This window comes from Ictidomys tridecemlineatus, chromosome 3, assembly GCF_052094955.1.
Source record: "Ictidomys tridecemlineatus isolate mIctTri1 chromosome 3, mIctTri1.hap1, whole genome shotgun sequence".
Classification (NCBI taxonomy): domain Eukaryota; kingdom Metazoa; phylum Chordata; class Mammalia; order Rodentia; family Sciuridae; genus Ictidomys; species Ictidomys tridecemlineatus.
The window spans coordinates 160689968-160714350 of NC_135479.1; the positions used below are offsets into that span (position 1 = coordinate 160689968).

General features: G+C 35.3%; 1 pseudogene; it reads right to left on the bottom strand.

Annotated features, from left to right (window-relative positions):
- Positions 1 to 4199: 4199 nt before the first annotated feature.
- The window catches only part of LOC101967809 (serine/threonine-protein kinase PAK 2-like), a 37023-nt pseudogene continuing 16839 nt past the window's right edge, over positions 4200 to 24383 (bottom strand).

Sequence of the window (24383 nt, forward strand, 5' to 3'; positions counted from 1 at the left end):
CACTAAGAATTTTGGGGTAGTTGCTTTTTCTGTGGCATTTACTTGTTATTTTTAAGGTTAACTGATCATGTTTGAAACATAAACGAAAACAACAGAATAGTTTTCATCTTTCTTGAGCTAGCAATATTACAGATCATAGACTTTGCCCAGAAGAAACTATGTTCTTTATTTGCAACTAAAATGATTTTTATTGGAATTGTTTTCTCTGTTCCCATTATTTGATGTGGCTATCTGACAAAAAAAAAAAAAAAAAAAGAAAGAAAACTTATTGTTTGGGCAAAGCCTCATTACAGATGACTGCTGCAATCTTAAATGTAGAGTCTCTTGTGCTCTAATTTTATAGAGATGAGTTAGAAATAAAATAAGAGATAGGAAGGGAAGAATACCGTCATGGATTTGCATTCCTTTATTAATTAATTCTTAATTCTTCTATTAATATAAAAGAGAAAAATACCAGCATTATTATAGAAATTTGATTATCAGGAATGAAGCAAAGACTTAAAGACAAAGTCTTACACATGAAGCAAAGACTTAAAGACAAGTCTTACACACAGTACAAAGTTATTTTATCTTTGAAAAGCAATTCAGTAATAATTTCTGGAATTCAGAAATTCAGTTCCATTAAATGTAACCAAGATGTGTTGAACATATTCTTTGAATTTTGCATATAGGTGGTCACAGTTCAAAGGGGCAAAAAGAGTAATGTCTGGCACACATAAAATAGGAGATCCACAAGGAAATTTCAGTTGTCAAGGCAATAGTTTCCAGAAAAAATAAGATGCCTCTGTGGCTTCCACAACATTCAGTACATATTTGTTCATTTGAAAAAGCTATGTAAAAGAAAGGGGATACTTTCTTCTCAAGCTTTGTAACCCTAGCACTTAACACCCGAGGCATTAATTAATAATAAATTTTTACTAAATATGTTTTTTCCAAATAAGCAAGTTCGGCTGTGCTTCCTGAATTCCATTTTAATTTTGAGTAAAACGTGTTAGTTTTTAATACTTATTTTTCATCTTCCTAATATTACAAGATACATTACAAAAAGGTCCAGGTGGCAGAAATTAAAAAACATGTGTTAATATTAGAAGGAGAGACTGTTAATGAACAACTCATAAATCAGTACTATATGAAAGTAGTGTCTGAATACCATCTGTATTGGAACAACTTGCATTGCTGGTCAAAACAAGATAGCCACATCCAATCTGGGAATATTGGATCAGATTATCTGGGGATAGGGCTCAGGAATCAATTAATTTTCAATAAGTGGTTTATAGATAATCAGCATCAACAATACCTGAATGTTGCAAATACACAGCCTCAGGCCCTATTTCAGAGCTATTAATCAGAATCTGCATTTAAGCAAGGTCCTTTAGAATTGTGAATCACAATACTGATGTATTAGGAATAGCATTTTTTTTTTTACTTTTTACATTTTGTTTTTTATTAATGTTTTATTGGTACATTGTAATTGTATGTAAAAGTGGCACTCATTGATATATTCATACATGTGGCATAATTTGGTCTTTTTCATTCCTTTCCCTCCCTTCCCTCCTCTCTCTCCCAGTTCCCTTCCCCTACTCTGCTGGTCTCTCTTCTATTTTCATGAAGTCCCTTTTCTTTCCTTTTTTTTCTCACAGGCTTTCACATATAAAATACTATGTTAAATTTCAGACTGATTAACATGTCTAAGGATGTGTTTTCCAATTTCTGTTATTAAGACACATTCCCAAACTGCTACTTTCTTCTAAAACTAGGATGGGAGAGAGTATCTGTTGGTCATCCCTTCTCCCAGGGATGAGCAATAGCAGTTCCTTTTCATCCTTCACCTCCAGGATAATGCTTACACAAAATAAGCACTTAGTTCACGTCACATGGATAACTGGAAACTACTTTCAGCTTGGGGGAGACACTCACTTCAAAAACGAAAGAAAAATGAATTTTTTTCAGTAGGTTAATGATGACCATTCTGATTTTTTTTTATTGGTTGTTCAAAACATTACAAAGCTCATGACATATCATCTTCCATACATTTGATTCAAGTGGGTTATGAACTCCCATTTTTTACCCCAAATACAAGTTGCAGAATCACATCAGTTACACATCCACATTTTTACATAATACCATATTAGTGACTGTTGTATTCTGCTACCTTTCCTATCCCCTACTATCCCCTCTCCCCTTCCCTCTCATCTTCCCTTTCTACCCCACCTGCGGTTGTTTAATTCTCTCCCTTGTTTTTTTCCCCTTTCCCCTCACAAACTCTTATATGTAATTTTGTGTAACAATGAGAGTCTCCTTCCATTTCCATACAGTTTCCCTTCTCTCTCCCTTTCTCTCCCCCTACTCATCTCTGTTTAATGTTAATCTTTTCCTCATGCTCTTCTTCCCTGTTCTGATCTTAGTTGCTCTCTTTATGTCAAAGAAGACATTTGGCATTTGTTTTTTAAGGATTGGCTAGCTTCACTTAGCATAATCTGCTCTAATGCCATCCATTTCCCTGCAAATTCCATGATTTTGTCATTTTTTAGTGCTGTGTAATACTCCATTGTGTATAAATGCCACAGTTTTTAAATCCTTTCATCTATTGAAGGGCATCTAGGTTGATTCCAAAGTCTAGCTACTGTGAATTGTGCTGCTATGATCATTGATGTGGCAGTATCCCTATAGTATGCTCTTTTAAGGTCCTCAGGGAATAGACCAAGAAGGGCGATAGCTGGGTCAAATGGTGGTTCCATTCCCAGCTTTCCTAGGAATCTCCATACTGCTTTCCATATTGGCCGCACCAATTTTCAGTCCCACCAGCAATGTACAAGTGTACCCTTTTCCCCACATCCTCGCCAGCACTTATTGTTGCTTGACTTCATAATGGCTGCCAATCTTATAAAATCAACAAGCATAAATCAAAGGCATTCCTGTATATCAGCAACAAAACTACTGAAATGGAAATGAGGGAAACCACTCCATTCACAATATCCTCAAAAAAAATAAAATACTTGGGAATCAACCTAACAAAAGTGGTGAAAGATTTATACAATGAAAACTACAGAACCCTAAAGAGAGAGATAGAAGAAAATCTCAGAAGATGGAAAAATGTACCCTGTTCATGGATAGGCAGAACCAACATCATCAAAATGGCGATATTACCCAAAGTTCTCTACAGGTTCAACGCAATGTCAATCAAAATCCCAACAGAATTTCTTGTAGAAATAGATAAAGCTATCATGAAATTCATATGGAAAAACAAAAGACCCAGAATAGCAAAAGCAATTCTAAGCAGGAAGTGTGAATCAGGAGGTATAGTGATACCAGATTTCAAACTGTACTACAGAGCAATAGTAACAGAAACAGCATGGTACTGGTACCAAAACGGGTGGGTGGATCAATGGTACAGAATAGAGGACACAGAGACCAATCCACAAAATTACAACTTTCTTATATTTGATAAAGGGGCTAAAAGCTTTCAATGGAGAAAGGATAGCAACTTCAACAAATGATGCTGGGAAAACTGGAAATCCATATGCAACAAAATGAAGCTGAACCCCTTTCTCTCGCCATGCACAAAAGTTAACTCAAAATGGATCAAGGAGCTAGATATCAAATCAGAGACTCTGCACCTGATAGAAGAAAAAGTTGGCTCCGATCTACATATTGTGGGGTCCGGCTCCAAATTCCTTAATAGGACGCCCATAGCCCAAGAGTTAAATACAAGAATAAACAAATGGGACTTACTTAAACTAAAAAGTTTTTTTCTCAGCAAGAGAAACAATAAGAGAGGTAAATAGGGAACCTACATCCTGGGAACAAATTTTTACTCCTCACACTTCAGATAGAGCCCTAATATCCAGAATATACAAAGAACTCAAAAAACTAAACAATAAGATAACAAACAACCTTATCAACAAATGGGCTGAGGACCTGAACCAACACTTCTCAGAGGAGGACATATAATCAATCAATAAGTACATGAAAAACTGCTCACCATCTCTAGCAGTCAGAGAAATGCAAATCAAGACCATTCTGATTTTTATCTTATTCTGCATTAATGTCTATAATGAGAAAGTAATAATGTTTTTGTGCATTGTATGATAAAATGCTTTAAAAATCACATTTGTAACCATGAACTTTTCCAGGCTCAGACAAAACAAGTTAGCTCTGACTGATTTCTAACCTCACTTCAGAGAACAACTCACACTTGCTCAGTTGTTGCTTTTCAGTGCCTCTTAATTCACAATCCTAAAGACTCAAAGCCTTCATTCTAATGTCCTAGAAACCACAATATGTGTGAAGCAGAGCCCTGGTTGGTGAGCTGGCATAGGCTGGGAAAAGAGGGGAGCCAACAAAGCTCTGCTGTTCAAAGTTCTTTTCTCTTAATTTTAGCCTCAAGGCCATGCTCCAGATAATTACAGGATATTTGAGTCCTGGAAAATTGGCTTGAGATGTATTATTTTGTAACTATGTCTACCAATCAATCATTCTTAGGGCTCTTGTTTACATGGTATTTTATATTGCATTGGATATTATATATTATGTAAGTCACCCCTGATAAACTGTGTATCTAAAGAACAGATACAGCCAATTATCATTATTTACAGGAGTCACATTCTACACATTTACCACAAACACTGAATGAGTGAATATTAAACCATTAACTCTTAGGAATAGATTCCTGTGAATCTTTGTTCCCTTTTCCCTCCTGATCTATATATATGACTTTTTTTTATGTGTCTTACCGTTTACATACACATTTAAAAATATATACTGTGGGCTTATTAAGAATGGATTCACAGCTGATAGCATTAAAATTCATCCCTAAACAAATGAGATGTAAGACAAAGTTTATCTAAGACAGGTACTTTTCCTGTAAGTGACCTAATATTATATCTCAAAGCTATAGAAAAAGAGGACTGAATCAACACCAAAAGCAGTATAAGACAGGAAATAATTAAAATCAAGTCTGAACTCAATTAAATTGAAACTATTCAAAAAATTGACAAAACAAAAAAAGTTGATTATTTGAAAACATAAAGAAAATTGGTAATGTTCTGGCTACTCTAATTAAGAGAGAAAAAATTCAAATTATTAAAATATGTGATAAAAAAGAAAACATCTCAATGGATACTACTGAAATACAGAAAATCATAACAAACTATGTTGAAAATTTATACTCCAATAAAATTGAAAATCTTATAGTGATTGACAAATTTCTAGAGATATATGGCCTATCAAAACTGAATCAGGATATACATGATTTAAACAGATCATTTTCAAGCAATGAATACAAGACACCATCAAAAACCTATCAATCAAGAAAAGCTCAGAAACAGATGTATTTTTAGATGAGCTCTACAAGACCCTCAAAAAAGAATTAATACCAATATTCCTCAAATTATTCCATGACATACAAAATGAAGAAACCCTTCCATACACATTCTATGAGGCTAATATCATCCTGATACCAAAACCAAAGACATATCAAGGAAAGAAAATTTCAGGCCAATAACCTGATGAGTATAGACACAAAAATTCTCAATAAAATCTTGGCAAATCAAATACAAAAACATATTGAAAAGATAGTGTACCACAATCAAGTGGGGTTCAACCCAGGGATGCAAGTTTGGTTCAAAAAACAAAAATCAACAAATGTAATTTATCACATCAATAGACTTTAAAATAAGGATCATATGATCACCTCAATAGATACAGAAAAAAGCATCTGACAAAATACAGCACCCCTTCATGTTTACAATACTAGAAAAACTAGAAATGTAGGAACTTACCTCAACATTGTAAAGGCTATCTATGTTAAACCCAAGGTCAATATTATTCTAAATGGAAAAAAGTTGAAAGCATTCCCTCCAAGAACTGGAACAAGGTAAGGATATCCTCTTTCACTACTTCTATTCAACATTGTCCTTGAAAATTTAGCCAGAGTAATAAGACAGGAGGAAGAAATTAAAATAATATGTATAGGAAACGAACTCGAACTATCACTATTTGCCAATGACATGATTCTATATTTAGAAGATCAAAAAATTTTACTAAAAATTTCTAGAACTAATAAATGAATTCAGCAAAGTAGCAGTACATCATATCAATAAATATAAATCAAACACATTTCTATAAATTAGTGATGAACCTAGTGAAAGATAAATTAGGAAAACTACCCCATTCAGAAGCCACAAAAAAGGGGAGGGATCAATCTAACAAAAGAGGTGAAATAACTCTACAAGGTAAACTCCAGAATACTAAAGAAAAAAATTGAAAAAGACCTGATGTAAAGAGCTACCCTGATACTGAATAGGCACAATTAATATTGCCAAAATTGCCTTAGTACCAAAAGCATTATAGAGATTTAATGTGACTCCTATTAAAATACCAATGACCATCTTCATATAACTAGAGAAAGCAATCATTAAATTCATTTGGAAAAACAACAAACCCAGAATAGCCAAAGCAATTCTTATCAAGAATTGAGTGAAGCGGGAGGCATCAAAATATCAGACCTTACACTATACTACAGAACTATAGTAACAAAAAAAGGATAGTATGGGCACCAAAATAGACTTGTAGATGAATTGTATGGAATAGAAGACAGAGACAAACCAACATAAATACAGTTATTTCATAATAGAGGAAAGCAACCAAAACGTTCACAAGAGAAAAGATAGCCTATTCAACAAATGGTGCTGGAAAAATTGGAAATCCATATGTAACAAAATGAAATTAAACCCCTGTCTCTCTCCCTGCACAAAACTCAAAGTGGATTAAATACTTAGGAACTAGAACACTGCATCTAATAGATGAAAAAGTAGGCCCATCATGTCAGCTTAGGATCTGCCTTCCTTAAAAAAAAAACTCCTGAAGCTCTTGAATAAAAATCAAGAATAAATGTGATGGATTAAAACTAAAAATCTTCTCAGCAAAGAGAAACATCACCAATGTGAAGAGAAAGGTTACAGAATGAGAGAAAAATCTTTGCCCTGCGCACCTCAGATAGAGCATTAATCTCCAAGATATATAAAGAATTCAAAAAGTTTAATACCAAAAATCAAATTACCCAATCAATAAATGGGCTAAGAAACTAAACAGACACTTCACAGAAAAAGAAATCCAACTGATCAAAAAATATATGAAAAAATATTCAACATTTCTAGCAATTAGAGAAATGAAAATCCAAACTAAGGTTTCATCTCACTTCAGTCAGAATGGCAATTATCAAGAAGACAAGCAACAATAAATGTTGGTAAGAATGTAGGGGAAAAGAGACACTAATATATTGCTGATGGGAATGAAAATTGTTGCAGCCATTATAAAGCAGTATGGAGATTGCTAAGAAAACTTGGAATAAAATCACCCAGTTATTGCATTCCGTGGTCTATTCCCAAAGGACTTAAAATTAGCATATCACAGTGAGGGGGCCACATCACTGTTTATAGCAGCTCAACTCACAATAGTTTAAACATGGAACCAATGAATGTGTCCTTCAACAGATGAATGAATAAAGCAAATGTGGTTTATATATAGGATGGAATATTTCTCAGCCTTAAAGAGGAATAACATGATAGCATTTGTGTGGGTAAACAGATGGAGCTGGAGAATATCATTCTAAGTGAAATAAGTCAATCCCCAAAAGGTCAAATATTGTCAACGATATGTGGACATTAATTCACAGTAAAGGGGAGGGCTGGAAGAATAAAATTACTTTAAATTAGGCGGAGGGAAGTGATGGGAGGGGAGGGAGTATGAGGTAGGAAGAATAGTAGAAAGTATAGTAGTATAAAGAATGAATTGGACATCATTATTCTATGTGCATGAATAACTAAATGATTCCACATCATGTACAATCAGAAAAATATTTTTTAAATTTATGTATGCTGTTTCAAAGTGCATTCTACTGTCATATATAACTAATTAGAACCAATAAAACAGAAAAAAAAGAAAAAAAGAATGGTTTCTGCCAGTGGGTGGAGGAGAAGAAATAAGAATTATTACTTAATGGTGGCAGAGTTTCTGTATGGAGCAACAAAATTGTTCTGGAAACAGAAGGTTATACAATCTTGTGAATGTAATTAATGCCATTGAGCTGTCTACTTAACATGGTTAAAATGGCAAATTTTATGTTACATAACTTTTGAAACAACAAACACTTTATTACATTTCATTATTTTTTTCTTTTCAGAAAATGAAAGAAGACTATGAAGCCTTGTCAATGAAGTCAACAGTTTCTATTCATACTTCTTTAGCTTCCAGGATATGTGGTATGAAGTAGATAATGGTTTTGCCAGTTTCAGAAATGGGTGCTACCAAAAAGAGGGAACAGAGAAGTGCATAATTTAGAAGCAAAACATTTTCTTTCAACTAAACTCTGAAGATTACTTAAGAATACAATTTCTTAAACAACACATACTTTAATATCTGCACAAACCCTTCATAATCAGTATGTAACTTTCATAGTTGAAAACAGAGTTGTTTTTGTTTTAGTTTTTCTACTTTCCAAATATCTACAGTTAGGCAGTCCATAAACATACTCATGCCAGCATTCAATTAATACAATATTCAATAATATACAAGAATGTACAATAACTATTAAATTTTTATTTTTGACAGACGAAACTCTAAAATGTAGCAGCTGCCTTACTGGTAGTGATTAATGAATAGTGAAATATTATTAACACTGTGAAAATTTTCTCTTGATTATTCAAATAGAGTCAAACTTTTTCAAAAATGGCATTATTTTCAAATTTACCTGTATCAATTCTTTGGCTGAACCCCCTTTCTCAACATCCACTTCCAAATATTGATTTAAGAAATCTTGAAATACTGGGGAAAGTTTCTCTGGATTTGGAAGTTTGGGAGTTCCATTTGTTGCAATCAGGTATAAGGCCTAAAAATTGAATAATATCTGTGACATTTTTATTGTTACCAAGGATTGAACTCAGGGTTGCTTTACCAGTGAACTACATCCCTAAAGCTTCTTTTTTATTTTTGAGACTAGGTCTCCACAAATTGTTGAGGCTGTCCTCAAACTTGTTATGTTTCTTTTTTAGCCTCCTGAGTCACTGGGATTATAGGTGTGCAACAATTTGATGCAATATTTGTGACATTCTTAAGGTAGCTCAGCAAAGTTATAATGTACTTTATTGCTTTATCAAGTTTATAGAACTCTTTTTTGTTTTTTGGTTGGTTGTTTGTGTTTGTGGTGGTCGGATCAAACCCAGAGCCTTGTGCATGCTGGGAAAGCACTCTTCCACTGAACAACATCTCCTGCCCCTATTAATGCTTCAAAGGCATTCACCATGAATGCTAAAGTGAGTAAAGTTATCATTATCTCTACCTGTTTGGATTTTGAATCCTCCTCCTTTCTTCCTTTATTTTTTTCTTCTCTCTTCTCCCCCACCTTCTCCTCCTCCTCCTCCTCCTCCTCCTCCTCCTCCTCCTCCTCCTCCTCCTCTTCTTCATCATCTTCTTCTTCTTCTCTCTCTCTCTCTCTCTCTGTCTCTCTGTCTCTGTCTCTGTCTCTCTCTCTCTCTCTCTCTCTCTCTCTCTCTCTCTCTCTCTCTCTCTCTCTTTTTCTCTCTCTCTTTTTTATTTTTGAGGAGTGGTGCTGTAGGAATTGAACCCAGGCAGCATATGCTAGGCAAGTAAGTGCTCTCCCACTGAGCTATACCCCAGCCCTCTTTTCATTTTATTTTGAGACAGGTTATCTCTAAGTTGCCCAGGAAGGATTCAAACTTGAAGCCTTAGTCTCTCCAAATCTGAGATTTCAGATGTGTGCCACCAGGCCTGACAGCTTTATTTTTTCTGTGTTGAAGTATAATAACAATACATTTGCTTAAAGAAAACAAAAGCAACAACAACAACAAAAACCCCACCTGAGTGACATATAAGTACAAAGAAAAATGATGATAATTCTACTATCAATGTGTACAATCTTGTTAAACATCCACAAGTTTTTTAAAAGTCACATCTCAAAACAATTGGATCTACGGTAACTCTTCTTTAACTAGCTATATGTCAGCTTCATAATTCCTACAAATTATTCTAAATTAAATAGTACCTTATAATATGGGTGTTTTCTTAACAAATACCCCTTAGAAAATCTTATATTCTTTAAGTTTTGATTATTACATTTAAATTTGTAGAAATGAAATTATTTCTAATTAATGATTTTTATAGAAGTTTTAGATTTTAAAATTAAGCAAACAATAGAGACCATCTCTGAGTTGCCTTCTGAGACAGAGGAGCTGAATAGTAATCATCAGCGGATTGTAAGTACCTGACAAAGAAACCTCAGTACAACACCTTTTTTTTTTTTTTTTTTTTTTTTGAATATTTTCTATGCAAAGAGAGTTAGTGGATTGGGATTGTTGGCTGGGCGGTGGTTTCGGGGCCGAAAATCCATTCCGCGGAAGCCGCCATTTGCTTCCTGCTCTGACTACATCGTCCTGCTGCCGCACCTAGAGACGGGAACTGGGCTGTGTGCCGAGTCCTATCCTCTGAAGGCGGGACCACGACTCCGAACGCAGCGGTTGCGTGTTCCCTGCTGCACCTTTGGCAAAAACGGTTCTGGAGTTGCCTGGCAGTCCCCTGCAAGGGAACCCGCGCTCTGTGGGGACTTGTACATTCTAGGCAAGCACTCCACCACAAATAAAAAGATATGGATATACTTCTATTAATCTAAATTATATATGTGTGTGTGTGTGTGTATGTATGTATGTGTGTGTATATAAAACACCAAAATGTGAATAAAGATACTATAAAAATTGTGTACAGGCTTTTTTGGACATGTTCATGCATTTGGGTCAATTCCTAGGAACACATTGCTGGGTTATGTGATAAGGTTATGTTTAGTTTTGTGGGAAACTAAAATATTGTCTTCAGGAGTGGAGCATCCCTACCAAAGAATGTGTATTCCTGTTGCTCCACATCCTCACTCAGTGTTTTGTATTGTCAGATTTTTTTAACTTAAGCATTCTAATAGGTGTATCTCATTGTTATATTGACTTAACAATTCCCTAACTACAAGCATGTTTAGCTCTTTTTGTATACTTGTTTGCCACCTGTGTATCTTCTTGAGTTGTTTATTTAGATTTTTTGCCCTTTATTTTATTTATTCTCCCCTCACTCCTTTAGATCATAGCTCTTTGCACTGTCATCCCTACCATTACTCCTGTCATAATTCATGGCTATTTTAATAGCTACACAGAGGCATGTTATGGTTCCTTGCCTTCTTCTCTGACGTACTTATGCACTAGCTTTTCTCACCATATATACCATGTCCTGCCCTCTGCCAGGACAGATACCAGCAACTGTCATTCTTAAGTTGTACTTTTGTACTCCTAGCACTACAAAGTCAGTAATCCTATGACTCCACTGGGACTGAAAATCCCATAGGTCTTTTAGTGTCCATCTTTCTTTTCACATGTCACTTCCATGACCCTCTCCCACTCACTTTACAGTATTTATCCAGCTAAATGTGGTTAAAACTGTGTATTCCTTTCCTGTATCCATGCAGCCGAGTGTAGAGGGATACACCCCACTCATCCACAATGACTGGTATCACTTGAGATTGAGATCCATTAACCTCATATGGGCTCTTAGTGCTTTCAGCAGCATACTGGATTTCCATATTCCATTTACTCTCCCACTATCCTTTCCTGTTCTAAGACATATGTATTTAGTTGTCATGTCTCCAAGATGACTCTTGGCTGTGACGATTTGAGGAGTACTGGTCAGGGAAGATATCATACTTTGTAGGATTACCCCTTTAATGAAATGTGTCTGACTTTTTTTTTTTAAGGTTATATCAAAATAATGGGTTTTGGGGAGAAAATCACAAATTTTTCTTTCTGTTTCTTTTTTTGCAGTACTGGGGATTGAACCCAAAATTGCTCTAACACCGAGTTACAGCTCTAGCTCTTTTTATTTTCGATTTTAAGATAGGGTCTTACTACGTTGCTGAGGCTAGCCTCCAACTTGTGACCCTCTTGCCTCAGCCTCCCAAATAGCTGGGCTGTGATGCCTGGAAACAGTACTGTTTGCATTACATCATACTAAAGGTACCTATTAGCAACATGGTTTATGACTGCTGATGTTGACCTAATCACCTGGCCAAGGGCTTGTTAACTTCTCCCACTGTGAAGTTCCTCATCCCTTCCCATACTGTGTTCTCTGGAAGTCACTATGTGCAGTCCATTCTTGAGTTATGCTCTACTTCCTGCAGGTGGAGTAGTCACATAAACTTAGAATTCTTCTACATAGGTCTCTTCTCTCAAATTTATTTATTCAATCATTTATGTCAGCATAGATTCATAAATATTTATTTTAAATTTCAAGTTTTAATTCCTTACTACTTTATTTTGTCATTCCAATTGTCCCAGTTTTGGTTATTGAGAACTCTTTCAGTTGCCCCTTACTATATATCTCCTTCAATGTGGCCTTTAATAAAATTAATGTTTTTTTTAATTAAATAATAGTCATTATATGTATTTATAGGGTACAATATGATGTTTTGATATTTGTACACATTGCTGGATGCCTTTTACTTAATTATTTATTTTTCTAGTGCTAGAGATTGAACTCGGAGCCTTATACACACTAACACACAAGTACTCTATCACTGCTACATCTCCAGTCTTTTTTTCTTCTTTTTCTCTTTCTTTCTTTCTTTCTTTCTTTCTTTCTTTCTTTCTTTCTTTCTTTCTTTCTTTCTTTCTTTCTTTCTTTCTTTCTTTCTTTCTTTCTCTCTCTCTCTCTTTTCCTCCCTCCATCCATATCTCTCTCTCTCTCTCTTTCTTTCTTTCTTTCTTTCTCTCTTTCTCTCTCTCTTTTCCTCCCTCCATCCATATCTCTCTCTCTCTCTCTCTCTCTCTCTCTCTCTCTCTCTCTCTCTCTCTCTCTCTCTCTTTCTTTCTTTCTTGTCCTGGGGATTGAATCCAGGGCCTTATGCCTGTGAGGCAAGCACTCTACCAACTCTGCTATATCCCCACCCCATCCAACCCTTTTTTTTAAAAATGGTTCCTTATTTATTAGGTACCCTCTGTCTTTTATTATTTCATGTTTGCATTTTTTTAATGAACACATTCTACCATCAACTGACACAACATGCAACATAGGACAAATTTCTGAGGGTTCTTCCCCTTGGCCCTGAGTCTTTTATTGTCATTTTACATATGCATATCTCCTGCCTCTACTGTTATTATTTTTTAAAACAGTTTTGTTTTTTAAAGGTGTTTGTTTATATAACAAAAATCTACATGTTTACCCAAATAGTTATAAGTACTTTCAACTGGAATGTTTTTGAGATAGCTGTTATTTAGCTTTTGAAAGATAGATTTCTGGGTTGATTTTTTTATTTCAGAACTTCATTATATATTACTAAAACACTTGAAATGGTCTCACAGCTCACTGATTTTATTTCATTTCTATGTTTATGTTTCACTGTGGCTAGTTCTTTATTTCTATAATAATCTACTATTAACCCAATCTCAGATGTTAGTTTCCATAATGTGTTCATCAGTTTTGTGTCACTGTGACCAAAACACCTGACAAGAAAACCTTAGAGGAACATGCATTTTGCTAATCCATGGTGCACTGACTGCAATACTCTGGGCTCAAGGTGAAGCACAATGTCATGGCAGAAGAGCATGATGGAGGCATGCTGCTCTGCTCAAGGTGGCCAGAAAGCACAGAGAAGAAGAAAGGGGTGCGAGGAAAACAAATGCTTCGAGGGCAGCCTACAGTGACCCATGTCACCCAGCCACACTCCTACAGTTTCCATCTAGCCCATTCAAACTAGGATAGAGTGATTGGATTACAGCTGGCCTAATCCTATCATTTCACTTAAGAAATATTAACACAGGAGCTTTTCAGGGACACTTCATATCCAAACCATAACACATGATTAAGTTTCATTTGGGTCTTTTAAAGATATATCTGACTTTTAAATACCTTGAACACAATTATAAATATTATTTTAATGATGAATTCTTCTGTACTAATTCTTTGATTGGTGTTAGTTTTAGGTTGGATTCAGCTGAATATTTTTACCTCATTATGAACAAGATTTTTCTCTCCTTTGTCTCTCTGGTAAAATGTTTATGGGATGTCTGGATACTTGTTGGGTTCTGGTCACATCTGGATTTGTATCAATATTCGTTTACTTTTCTCCAGGTAGATCAAGGCTTCTTTTATTTGAACAACTGATCTATGTAACTATGGAGGCCACACAGGAGGTAGAGCCTTATTTATTTCTGGGTAACTTCATCCTTTGACAGTCTTTCTTGGCCTGGTGGTGCTTTGCACAAAACTAGTGGTCTTCCCTTCTCCCATGGACCTCAGCCAGGTCAGTCAAGATTCTCACAGGTCTTGTCTGCCTTCAGCTTGGGGGTATGTTCCATGAGAATCTGCTTTATTTTTGGCTATGTTCCCTTATCTGAAGATACAGGCTCTGGTACAAATGTCAATCTTTTCAGATTCGTGATATCTTTTGAGCAGCCACTGCACAATTCTTACCCTTCTCATCCAGGTTACCTTTTCTAACATATGCCCATATGACTCCCCTTCTTTCAGGCCATGGTGTTTTTCCAGATTTAGCCTGGGAATGAACAGTCTCAAGCTCATAGATGAAAATCCCTCCTTTGATCATCTTCCGGATCTGCTGATAGTTGAATGACATTTGGGAAATGACTGATTTCACTGGGTCCAACCAGATCCAAGGCAGAGGATGCTGAAAATCCTTTTCTGAGGTCTGAGTATAACCATGGTTATGGTTGTGGCCCTGTAAATATTCTTAGGCTTTGTGCTGGGATGCAGTTTTAAGCTATTTGGGTCTCATTTGTAAGATTTGTTAGGTGGAACTGAAGTAGCATTTAACTTAATGGTAGTTATTTACCATCACTGAGATTAGATTCAATGTCTTCTACTCATCTTCTTGTGAATGATAAGGTTTTCCACAGTGGCTGAGAGAAACAGGCACTACTCCCAAGCTTTCAAATGTGGCATGAACTGCTCCTTCCAATCTTGTTTTTCTGAGCTGGAGATCTCACTATGTTCCTCATACAAGTAGTCCTCAACCTTTCAACTATCTGGGACGATGGATGTGCACCATCACATTCAACCCCAATGTTTGTTCCTAGAGATGGAGACTGAAACAAGTTCCTGCAAATGCTAGGCAAACACTCTACCACTAAACTACACCCCAACCCATTCCTTTCCAATCTTGTCAGATAATTATCTTAGTCTTTACATTGGCTCTTCATACCAATCTCCTTTGAATGCTTAAGGGGGGCTTCTCCACACAGATCTTGAAAGTCTTCATCTTTTCTTCTTTCACAGCTTTTCCAGCAATGTCCCATCACAGTCATCCCTCTCTGAACATGGCCTGGCAACTGGGGCAGCCATAAGTTTCACTTCAGTTGTTCCTTATTGCCCTTCACTTATTGTCTGATGCAGTGTCTTGAAAAGTACTGGTTCACAGAATCTTGTTTTGGAGGGTTCATTTAGGCAAGGTGGGTTAATCTGGTCTGTGTTACTTCATTTTGACAGAAAGCAGATGTTCCCATTCCTCAAGTTTTCACCAACATTATGCCTAAATTGATCAAGTCTCAGTCTTCATCTTAATTGAAATAACTGCAGTTTTTGCCTAGCTGATCTCTCCCTCACTTCTTGCATGTAGATTTCAGGGCATTTCTTTATCTAGTTTTCCCTATCTTTCCTGCCATTCCTTTTTAGTCTCCTTGCTGGTCTGCCTGATCAACTCTTATTTATGGACTGTGTCAGGGTACCAGCTGAATTTTTGTCAGTCTATACCCTTTTGGACCTTGTGATGTCATTTTGCCTTATAGCTTTAGAAAACATTTGTAGCTAAGAACCTCAGTTTGATCTCTCTAACCTGGGTTCCAGACTTGCATTCCCAACAGCCTCATCAATATATCCACTTGAACATCTTAGTAGGTGTCTTAACTTTAAAATGCCTAAAATGTTAGAATGTTGTCAGCTAAATTCCCACCTACCATCCCAACCCCTCTACTTGTCCTGCAGTCTTTCCCATATCAACTAAGGTAAACTTCAATAACATCTTTCCCTTTGCTTAGACTAAACTCTTTTTTTTTTTTTTTACATCAACTCTCCTTTCAAAATATATCCAGGATCTAGCTATTTATTTTATCACCACCTCTGAAAACATCCTTGTCTACATTGCTGCTGTTTCTTGCCTGAATTATTGCAACAGCTTCCAAATTGTCTTCCTGCTTCTGCCTTTGCCTTCCTTGAGAATCTCCTCTTAACAAAGTGACCAGAGTGAACCTGTTAAATTTTTTGTAAGACTATTTTATGCCTCTGCTCAAAACTTTCCAGTGGTTTCCCCATCTTAGAACACAAGCCAGAATTCTCATCTCAGATAAAAAGTCAGAATCCCCACACAGCACTACACAGGGCCTCATTTCACTGACTACCTTATTGCCAATTGTTTGCTCAATGCACTCTGACTCTGATAAATTCCTTCAAGATCTTTGAATGCCCCAGGAATATTCCTGCTTTAGGGTTTTTGTAATTGTTGTCATGCCTTTCCCTAGGTAAATAAGCATCACTCTCTTACATCTGTGTCCAAATGTCACCTCAGTGAAACCCTCCAAAAGCACTGTTTTTAAAAGAAAATCCCTGACTCCCCTGCCGCTCTCTCTCCTTGCCAATCTAGCACTTAAAGAGTCTATTGCTTAATTTATTATTCTGATTTACCTTATTGTTTCTTTCCTCTCATCTGAGTGTAGGTTCTACAAGGGCAGGAATTTTTGTTGATTCTCTGGGCAGCAATTTAAACACTGCCTAGCACAAGACTGGTATTAAACTCAATATTGGCTAAATAAATAAATGAAAGTACAGGGTTCTGAAAAATCTTTCAGCAAAGAATATCTAAATCCAATCCCCTCTGTTGTCTGGCTTTTTTACTCAGTATAATACTTTCAAGGGTCAATATAGCACATGTATTAGCACTTCCTTCTCTTTTATGGCCAAATAATATTCCACTATTCATCAGGTGACAGATAATTGGGTTGTTTCTAGTTCTCTATAGTCTAAATGATATTGCTATGAACACTTTGTGCACCTTTTTTGTTGGCATGTTGCCTTTTTCCTTTTGGCAGATCTGTGGACTGATCCCAGGGTCTTGTGCATGCTAGGCACTCTACCATTGATCTATATTTTCCATTCCATGGACATAGGTTTTCAATTCTCTTGATATATACTTAGTAGTGGAATTGTTAGGTCATATGTTAACTTAATAGTAATTTTCTGAAGAACTGTCAAATTTGTTTCCAAAGCAGTGCCACATAATACATTCCCACTAGCAATATATGAGAATTCCAAACTTTTTTTTAATTTTCATTTTTATAGTACTAGGAATTGAACTAATTAGTGTGCTACATCTAAGCTATAACCTTTTTTTTTATTTTGAGATGGAGTTTACAAAGTTGCCCAGGCTGGCCTTGGACTTCTAATCCTCCAACCTTATCCTCCCAAGTCCCTGGATTACAGGTGTGCACCACGGTGCCTGAACAACAATTCCAATATTACCACATTCTCAACAGTGCTGATTATTGTCTGAAATGAGGTGGAAAGTGGTGTCCTGTGGTTTTGATTTGTATGTCTTTAATTACTAATGATGTTGTGTCACATATGGGAATATAAATGGAGATTGGAGGATGGTTGAAATTCTTCACCTCAAATGCAAGAATATTTACTTGTTCAAAGTCTACTCTGTTTAAAAATGGGCTTGAACACTCTCAGTTATATACCTTTCTCAGAGGTGTGTCCTTGCTTTTCTCTTTTCTGGACTTTGGGGTGAAGAGGCTGACATTCAAAGTGGATAACCTCATTTCTATATGCAGGGTACTTAAATGTGTAAGAAAAATACCCTAACTCTATAGAAAAAGGCAACTAACTAGGGTACTTCAACTATGTAAAAAGCTGAATATGTTCTTACTTATACCCAAAACAAGAAACCACACTGCTGACCAGTAAAAATCTACACTCTTCAGCTAACACTCTCAGCTCTCTAACTCAGAAGCTGTGTGATTTGTAGATACATAAAAAGGGCAGAATACAATCATATTTTGATTGTAAACTTTTGACCAATGAACAACACAAGGAAGTTTGAACTATGCTGTAAGGAGAAAAAATAAAGCTGGTGTTAAACTGGTCTTACCTTTGAGGGATCTTTATTCAGATATGAAGGCTCTCTTTCAAGCATCTCAATATCCATGATACCTACAGACCAAATGTCAACTTTAGCACCATAAGCTTTCCACGTAACCATTTCTGGGGCCATCCAATAAGGTGTTCCAACCATGGTAGTGCGTTTATTCTGCTCAGGGGTGATCTGAGCACAAAAACTAAAGTTAGCTAAGAAACAAAAACAAAACATTTAGAGTTAATAGTTTCTAGGGAAGGTTTTTTAAAAGACTTCACTTCAGATGCTATAATTACATTTTGAATGTTCAGGCTCTTTTCTTAAAAAAAGAATTTAACAATAAAGTAATCCAGACTGGGATTAAAATATTTAGAAAACATTGCATACTGCCACTTTTTGCTTTTTCTTCCTACAACATAGTACAAATTATTAGAAGGGCTTTCATTCTTAATAATACATTTTATTCTTCAAGTTTTAGTAAAACTGAGAGATGTTTTACCAGAAAGGGAGGAAAATCACCAAAGTTGGATACCAAATCTAAATGCAGTGAATCAGGCAAAGGTTAAGACATTGAAACTACTTTAGAATAAAATAAAGAGAAGCTAGAATCCCTAAGCATACAACTGAGCAGAGTGCTTAGAAAAAGAACACAGTTGAGTGCAATTGTACTGACAAGGTACTCACTAGCATTAATCTACCCCACCTGTCTCTATTGTAACTGAGGAACAGAAAACCTACTTTAATACTTGATGGTAATTTTGTTGAAAGGTCAGGATGAGAATTTACAATCTTTTCTTCACTTCTATTGTTAAAGCCATTCAACTACTTAGGTAACTACTGGTTTCAGGTCTGTAAGCTTTAGACTCTTTTGTATTTACAGAAGAATGAATAATAGCTATGAACTCCTGTTTGTTTTACCTAACTAGGAGATTTTGTAAACTGTTTATTGAAGATATCCTTTCATATTAATATATTATCTGCTTCATTTTAAAAACTATAAATATTATAGTGTATATACACACCTAATTTCCATTTCTTTACTCTTTGACATTTAATATAGTTTAGTTTTTCTTTATCATATTGCAGATAAAATTTAGTAATTCTATAGGAGTAAATACAGAAAAGAGCAACTGTTAGGGTAAATAATATTTATAATGAAAATCAGTGTTTATAAAAGCCAGGTACTGTTCCAAGTACCTTGTAAAAACATCTAATCCTCATGATACCCTATGAGATAGGTAGTTTTAAAACACTTGGTTCTGGGTAATTTGCCTTGGTGCTTCAACGCTGAGCCACATTCTCAGGCTTTTTCAATATTTTATTTAGAGGCAGGGTCTTCCTAAGTTACTTTGGGCCTGGCTAAATTGCTTAGGCTGGCTCTGAATTTGTAATCTTCCTGCCTCAGCCTCCCAAACAACTGGGATTACAGGCATGCCCCACTAAGCTGAGCCCCAGGTATGCTTACTATTAAGATTATTCTCATTTACAAATGGGTATCCAAGGCATATATATTTGTAGTTAATTTACCTAAGAGCATTCATCTAGTGTCAGAGTCACCACAAAACATTAACCAATATGTCTAATTCCATTTTCATATGTCTCCACCAAAATGTATATGATTATCTATTTCCAATTGCCCACTAAAATCATTTAAATATAGAATGTTATATTTTCATGACCTGATTGAGTAACCTTTACAGTATGTAGTTTAATAGCTCTGCCTGAGTTCTCCAGAGGGCAGGAAGGTATTCGAAGATTATGGGCACAGAGGAAAGAAGTTCAGGATGTTTTTTTATGACCCTACTGTGTCTCATACAGAAGAACATTAGAAAAGTGGGATATTTTTCTTGTCATCTCTGAGGTCAGGGTCATATAACCTTCTCGTTATTAGGCTATACTCTATAAAACTTAGAGAATTCTGAAGAGTACAATGAAAAAAAAAAACAATGTTAACAGATGGCATAAACAAATTCAACTTGATCCCTTTAAGACAGCATCAACACTAGGACAGTCCTAGACACTGCTTCTTAGTCCTTTACATTTTTAACCTCCAAAAAGAATCCTGAGATCGGTACTATTATCTTCCTCAGTGAATAAATGAGAAAAGAGAGACAGAGATTTATCACCCAAAGTACTTAGTAAGTAATAGCAGGTTTGTTATTTAAATCCAATCTAGTTCCTAGTTTGTAGTCTTTGCCTCTAGAATAGATTCTTTCCCCTTCTATATATTAATTTTCAAAAATATAAACAGATGAGGGTTTTTTAATATATAAAAGGTAGGAAAGTACAGTAAAAAAAAATGAATGTTTTTTTCTTCACTTGTTACTCACTAAGTTTAACTTCTCCTTTCATTTCCAAAACCATATTATCACTTTTTATGTCCTGGTGAATGATATGATTGGCATGTGAAAACTCTAATGCCAGTAAACACTGAACAAAAGAAAACAGGTATCAATGAAGCAGTCCTTGAAAGTCCCATTCACTAGTTCACAGGATCATTATAATAGTAGTTGTGGCTTGAGCACTGCCTGTAGTATTCAGCCAAAACCCTGCAATACTTAACATTTATAAAAAAAATCTCATATGCAGTATTATGACAATATAATCCCTTAATTAGTAAGAAGATCTCCTCCTACACTTAGATCTCATCTAGAGACATCATTAAAGAATGTCTTATTAAGTCCTTTATTTCCCATTATTATTATTATTATTGTTGTTGTTGTTGTTGTTGTTATTATTATTAGACAGCACATTTCAATGTTGCCCAGGCTGGCCTCACTTGATCCACCTGCCTCAGCTTCTTGAGCTACTAAGACTACAGACGTCTGCCACATGTCCAGCTCATCTATCACTGATTGATTGCTTTCTGCTTTTCTCCTCCCCTCTTTCTCTCTCTCTCTCTCTTTTTTTTTTTTTTTTTGGTTCTTGCAGTGCTGGGCCTCAAACCCAGGGCACTGTGCATGCTAGACAAACTGTCTACCACTGAGTTACATCCCCAGTCTCTGCCATGGATTTTTAAAACTTTGACTTCAATGGTCTTTCTTATAAAATACTGGATGAGTCCATATACTTCTAGGCCTTTTCAGGTTTAAATGCTTAATAGTACACAGCAGGTAAATAAGCATAAGTTATTTAGAGATTATTTCAATAGTAGAGAATAAACTTGTGGTTATTTGCAGTTGAAACCTTAGGTACCCAGAAGTCTAATCAATGTGAGCCACTGAGAGAAGCAGGTAAAATAGAGGGTGGTCTTGTTGCATCCAGGGGTTTGTCAATGGAATGTATTATGTCTTCTTTGTTTCTTCTCTGGTAGATTTTATGTCAAGCTCTATCCACAATCTGACATCAACAATGAAAGAATATCGCTACTGGTAGAGTTCAGTGGTAGAGCACTTGTCTAGCATGTGCGAGACCCGAAGTCTGTTCCCCAGAACTGAAACTAACAAAGCCACCACAATTAAAAAAAAATATAGTTATTATCTCCATCTACAACTAAAAATATTTAAAAGAAAAAAGTAAGAATAAATTCCTCCTTTTCTTAAAAACAAGAATGAGATTTTAAAAAATTCTTTGCCCCATGGTCTTTTAATATAAACTGAAAGGATAAGTCATACACTTGGGAAAAGTTGTAGTATTTTTATTCCTATTCTCATCAGAATAGAACAACAAAGTCTGCACATTATTTGTAACTACTAAAATTATTATTCAAAATATTCTACTATTATAAAAAAACTGAAAAATATGGTATGATCATATTATATTTAGAGGCATTTAATCAGATTGTTAAGAAAAATAAATAGAAAAGTACTGTACAAATAAGTAGAAATTAACTTGTCACAATTTAAAATTTTTGGCACAGAAAAGAAGACCCAAGTGAATGCAGTTAGAACAATTCCTGAAATTGATTTTATATCAACTATGAAAAAAACAAATTAAGTCTAAATAGATAAATTCTTGTTAAGTTTTAGTTTTTAGGTGACCAAACCTACTTTGTTAAGGGACATAATATTCAGAACTATGAAAAGTTCTTATTTCCTTCCTTCTTAGGTAGAACAAAACTTAGAATTAAATTTTCAAGAATTTTACCTGAACAAAAATAATTCACTATGTATTATACAATAGTTCAATAGTTCCTCATAAAATTTTATAATTTTGTTATTTATGACAATGATCCCTGTGACATCAGGAGAGCATAATATTAGTTTCAGTGATAATAAGCAAACTAGTAACCTAAGTCTCCTCTATAGAAAAAGTTACAGATGGACAGGTGGAACACTTGTTTTTGATTCAGACTTAGGTAATTTGGAAAATTCTACTAGCCATAGGAAACAGAACATCTGGAAATCCATTTAAAAATATAAGAAATGATCAATTTCTTCACCTTCAATGAAACTAGAAGCAGACTTACTGATATTAAAGTTAGACACGTGTCTTGCTTTTTCTGTGATAATTTTAGTTCCCAATTTTCAGGACGCAGGGGAGGGTACAAGTGGAAAGATTCTATGGTTTTAGGATGAAGAAACTTTACTTCTGAGCTACATCTCCATCAGGTTTTATTTTTAATTTTGAGACAGAGTCTCATTAAGTTGCTTAGGGCCTTGCTAATTTGCTGAGTCTGACCTTGAACTTTCAATCCTCCTGTCTCAGCCTCCTGAGTCACTGGAATTACAGACATGCACCACCACAGCTCGCTGAGTGGAATATTTTTTAAAGTACCCCAATCTATTCTCAGAAGTAGCCTATCTGGATGATAAACTATTATGATGACTATGAGGAGATTTGCTGGTGAATTTCATTCTTCAAAATCTTAACCAGCAATGTGTGTAACCCCAGCTACACTAGTGGCAAAAATAGGAGGATCATATGTTCCAGGCCATCCTAGGCATCTTTTAAGACTGTCTCAAAATAAATAATAATAATAAAAAGGGCTGAGGATGTAACTTGGTGGTACAGCAAACTAGATTCAATCCCCAATACTACAAAAAAATTAAAAAGTGCCATAACTCATTCCAAAGGTATCCTATATATTAAGAACTGGCACTCTCATCTGAGATGAAATAATATGGGATAACTTGCAGAGAATGTGTACAATTCCCCTTGTAGGAAAACCTTCCTTTTATAAGTATCTCTTGCTAACCCCACATCATCCTACTTTATCCTGATGAAAGCAAACTCATCTCTCTGCACACAGCAGCAATCTATGCCTCATTCATGCAAGTTGCTGTAACAACATCAGTCAGTTGTCCACCGGCAAGGTACTCTGATACTAAACAAGTCATCTCCTACCAGGTAACTAAAAATAGAACATACAAAACTGACATTCTATTTTTTTGAACATATGACACTCTATGTTCAAGAGTGCAAATGTTAAGCACCATAATAATAAAATGACAGAGATGATAGTTTTGAGAATAAACAAGAAAACTGGAAAGTTAATATGTAACAGCACAAAAAATATCTGAGGGTCATTATGATATTCATTATGATTTTTACTTCATAGATTGCCCATAATAGTAGTCTAGGTGTATATTTTGAAGTTTTCCAACCAAAGTAACCCTATAATGCAGAGATTATTGGTCTTGTTTTACAAATACAGAGACAGAGGCTGGAGAGATTAACTAATTAATCTAAGATCACATAATAAGTGACAGAATCAGCTTCTAAAGTCAAGTTCTAATGATTCCAAGGCCTATAGCTTATTTTAACCAGCATTCCATGCTGACTTGAAATATTATTTTAGAAAGCAAATAAATGTACCTAAAAATTTATTTCCATGAATGCAGATCAAATAATAGGTCAAAAAATCTCAAAATATATTACCAATTCCTCACTCTAAACAAACTTATATATGGAAGAAAATCACCTGTAACCCTATAACACAAACACTAGTATCATTTTTTCATTCATGTGTGTAACCACTTTTGTAGAGTATTGAATTTTATACTTAATTTTTCATTCTATCATTTTTTTTATTTCTTTTAAACATCAATTTGTAAACTTCATGAGTTGCACCATGGATTGAACTCAGGGATACTCAAACACTGAACCACGTTCCCAGCCCTATTTTGTATTTTATTTAGTGACAGGGTCTCACTGAGTTGCTTAGGTCCTTGCTAAATTATGGAGGCTGACTTTGAACTCATGATCCTCCTGCCTCAGCCTCTCTAGTCACTAAGGTTACAGGCTTACACTA